The sequence below is a fragment of the Chrysochloris asiatica genome, unplaced genomic scaffold (assembly GCF_000296735.1).
Source record: "Chrysochloris asiatica unplaced genomic scaffold, ChrAsi1.0 scaffold00064, whole genome shotgun sequence".
Taxonomy (NCBI): domain Eukaryota; kingdom Metazoa; phylum Chordata; class Mammalia; order Afrosoricida; family Chrysochloridae; genus Chrysochloris; species Chrysochloris asiatica.
The window spans coordinates 8,549,542-8,553,929 of record NW_006408582.1 but is presented as its reverse complement, the minus strand read 5'-3'; the positions used below and the strand labels follow the sequence as shown (position 1 = coordinate 8,553,929).

The 4,388-nt window shown below is 36.0% G+C and overlaps 1 pseudogene; it reads right to left on the bottom strand.

Annotated features, from left to right (window-relative positions):
• Positions 1–1,443: 1,443 nt before the first annotated feature.
• LOC102816113 lies at positions 1,444–1,791 on the bottom strand (annotated as a pseudogene).
• Between the last annotated feature and the right edge of the window lie 2,597 nt (positions 1,792–4,388).

The window sequence follows — 4,388 nt, the reverse complement described above, 5'->3', positions numbered from 1 at the left end:
TCTTGATCATATGCTACCTATTGAAACAGCTGAACAGTAAACATTTCCTTTTGGTACAGTGACTGTATGTATTCCTTCCATCTTCCCTTGATGCTTTCTGCATCATTCAATAATTTGCCCAGAGGTTCTCCTTTATATAGATACTCTGTATTATTAGGTACATAGGTATTCATTACTATCATATCTTCATTATTGCATAAAATTGTTCTTTTGCTTTGTTTTACTTTTATTTCTATGATCATTTTGAGCTAATTTTTATACACAGTAGATAAAAATCCATCATTTTACATATGAATATCCAATTGTTACTGCACCATTGTTGAAAAGATATAGTTTTCACATGAAATTGCCTTTGTATCTTCCTCAAACATCAGTTGTCCATAAAGGTGTGGATCTATATCTGATACTCTATTCCACTGGTCTCTTTTGTCTTTACAATACCACATGGTTTTGATTACTGTCTTTTTAAAATAATTTTTTAGATTAAATAGCATTTTACTCTAACATTATTCTTATTTTATTTTTTTCAAACTGTATCTAGCTTTATTAAAAATACTTTTCATCAACAATCATGGTATTCAGGCAGGACATGAGCAGACAATTGTTAACAGTACACAACAACTTTCTAACTCCCTTCTTCGATGGACTACCAAAATCAGAAAGCCACTATAAAACCCAATGAAGTCTTCATCTGATGGTCTGAACAGGGAATGTTTAGAGTGATGGTTGGCAGTTCACATTTAGCATGTTGTTTAACAACTTTTCATGAGCTAACCCTGACTTTCAGAAAGTGAAATGAAAATGGCAGAATAACCAATAGGAAGATCCACAGTCTAAACAAAGGGGCCACTGCTCTTTTGAGAGGTGACACTGAGAGGAGTCCTGGCATGGCGCTGTGGGCTAATATGTCAGACTGAAAAGTCATTTGAACTGCAAGGTCGGTGGTTCAAACTCACCAACTGCTCTTTGGAAATCCTATATAGGATTGCTATGGGTTGGAATATACTCAGTGGCACTTAATAACAACAACAACAATTGAGATAGCACCACTGGAAAGTGCAGATTGCCTGACACATGAATAACCAATTTTCTGAGGTCAGGTCCCAACAGGTCTCTGGGTTTATGGGAATCAAGTCTATGCTGAAGGCAGAGAGGATGAAGAGGACATAAAGATGTAAAAACAAATTGTACTTTTCCCAAAACTAGATGGGAAAGGTATTTGCTTCCACATCAATGCAGCTTTGGAGACACTATCAGTGACATTTGCCCCTTTCTCCAAAAAACAATGAAGTGTTTTGTGTGCTAACAACATAGCTTAAAAAAAAAAACCAAAAAAAAACAAACCGTAAAACAAAATTCTGCATTTTTATAAAACTTGATAAAAAATAGTATTTCAAACTATACAGTCTCCAGAAGTACACAGTTATTAAATATGCTCACACTTCACTTGGCATCCCCAGCACCTTCAGCTTTCTGTGCCTGGTCTGTTTTGGCATCTTCATATTCTGCAGGGTTATTCCTAGTCTTGCCAGCATCACCTTTCCCCTCTTTCCCTTTTGGGTACCTTCTCTCCCTTCTTTGCAGGGGCCTTTTTAGGCTTAGGTTCTGGTTTTGGAGAGCAGGTTTAGTGGATAACCTTGTGGATCTCCTCTGAGATTCATCCTTCACCTTGGCTTTATCTCCCTTAGCATCCTCTTCAGCCTTTCTCTTGGCATGGTGGCTTTGGTGGCAGAGTGCAGGCGTTGGACACGGGGATGCGGCTATGTGCGGGCTTTGGTGGATCGGGGTCATTCTCACCTCTTCTTCACACTGCTCCTCTAATATATATTTAGATTTAAAAATTGTTTGGGCAGTTCATGGTCTTTTGTATTTCTATATTGTGTGATGACAAAGAACTTGGTTTGGCTCTTTGACTCTGGATTCCGAAAATAATGCAAACAACCAAGATGCTTTTGTTTTCTAAAGTGGTGGGGGAAATAAGGGCTACACTAGTCCATTTCTGGCAAACCCTAACTTCAAGAAGGGAAAGGATCTTGATGCATACATATTAATTGATTGGCTCTACCATAACTATGCATTAAAGACCAAATCATTCATGTTCACTTAGATCTCAATGATTAGGGGACCCAGAACCTATGTTTTTGGGGATTTCCTGGTTTGGTGAGAACAACCATGCATGAGAGGCAAAGTTACACTAGTCTCTGGGGACAACAAGAGGCCCTGTGCCAGGAACTCTTCTAGTCCTTTTCTAATACATTTTTACACTTGTATCCTTTCTTGTTATAATAAATGGAATCTGTAAGAGTTTCTGAATTATTCTAGTGAGAACCAGGAAAAGGCTAGCATTTGCCTAATTTGGCAGGGGTTGGAATGACAGAGTCCTAAATTTGGAGGTCCAATTCTGGGTGATTGAAATCAGAGAGAAATGTCACATGGGTAGCTTCTGTCAGAATGATGAAGTGGGAAAGTGGGGACTATGAGTTATCTTTATATTTTGGAAATTAGTCTTAGATATTATTTATTTGCATATTAATTTTAGAATTAGTTTATTAATTTTTACAAACCTTCTGGGATTTTGACTGAGATTGTGTTGAATTAATGGATTGATTTGGGAAGAATTAACATGTTAACAATATTGAATCTTCCAACCCACAAATGCAGCATAACTTTGATTTCTCTGAAAAATTTTTGTCTGTTTGTTTTCAGAGTTCTGTACTTCACATTTTTAAATCAGGGATATAGCTAAAATCAACATATTTTATGCTGTTTTATAAGCTGTTGCTTTTTATTTCATTTTCTGATTGCTATCACTAGTATATGCAATTACACATGATACTTTATGTTGATGTTTTAACTTTTAACCTTGTTAAACACATTTATTATGGACTTCTGGTATGGCACTATAGGATCAGCACTGAAATGTGAACCACAAGGTGGGCAGTTGAAACCCATCAGCTTCTCCTCAGAAACTCTATACAGGGTCACTATGAGTTGGAACCGACTTGATGGCACTTAGCAACAGCAAACACGTTTATTATTGCTACTATATATATTTTTTGTGGATTTTTAAAGGCTTTCCTACATAAACAATCATGTAATCTGAGAAAGAAGACAGTCTTCTTTCTATCTTTCCAATATGTACTTTATTTCTTTCTCTCACCTTATTTTACTTGTTAGGACTTCAATCTTTTACTTTTAAATATGAGGCTCTAGGTGTTTTGCAGCAGTCATTCTTTAAGTTGAGGAAGTTTCTTTTTGGTTTCCTGGGAGTTTTGTTTTTTTTAATCAGAAATAAATTTTGGATTATATCAAGTGCATTTGCTGCATTTATTGAAGATCCCTGGGGGCACTGTGGGTTAGGCTGCTAACCGCAAAATTTAAACCCACCAACTGATCTGCAAGAAAACATAAGGCTGTATGATTCCATAAAGATTTACACTCTTGGCCCCTATGCAGGGTTGCTATGAGTCAGAATCAACTCAATGGCAGTGGGTTTGATTGATTTGGTTTTAGTATTAAAATCATTGATGTTGTATTCATGTGAAACTCTGTGTGTGTGTGTGGTACATTACATTGACTTGTTTTTGAGTGTTAAAAGAGTCTTGCATTCCTGAGATATATCATTCCTGGTATATTATCTATCTATCTATCTATCTATCTATCTATCTATCTATCTATCTATCTATATTAATATATTGCCAAATACAATTAGCAACAATTTTACTTAGCGTTTTATTTCTACTTACATATGAGATATTAATCAATAGTTTTCTATTCTTTGAATATCTTCAAGTTTTAACATTAAGGTAATGCCGGCTTCAAAGAATCAGTCTATAATTTTTGAGGGTTTGGGTAGACTTGGTACTTTTTCTCCCCAAAACATGTGAATAAAATCACCAGTGAAGCCATTTAAGTAAAGAATTTATTTGTGAGTAGGTTTTTAAATACAAAATGATATCTCTAATAAATGTAGAGCTATGCACATTGTCTGCCTATGGCTATCTAGCTATCTATCCATGGTTTTGTCTCCATCACCCATACTATGGTGATTTATGTATTTATGTGATGCTGGGAATTATGCCACTTAGTATTTTAAATACAATCAAGGTCAACTATGGAGGCAGGAAAACTTCCAGACTGAAACAGAATAGGAAGAGAGGCAGACCACTTCTGAATGGCTAGCCATTGAAAACCTTATGAAGAGCAACAGAATATAGTGCCAGAAGATGAGCCCCTCAGGTTGAAAGGCACTCAAAATATGATCAGTAAAGATCTGCTTTCTCAAAGTAAAGTTGATCTTGATGAGGTGAATGGAATTAAGCTTTCAGGATTTTATTTACTGATGAGACAAAACTTAAAATAGCAACTAAACACAGGGACCTCACCTG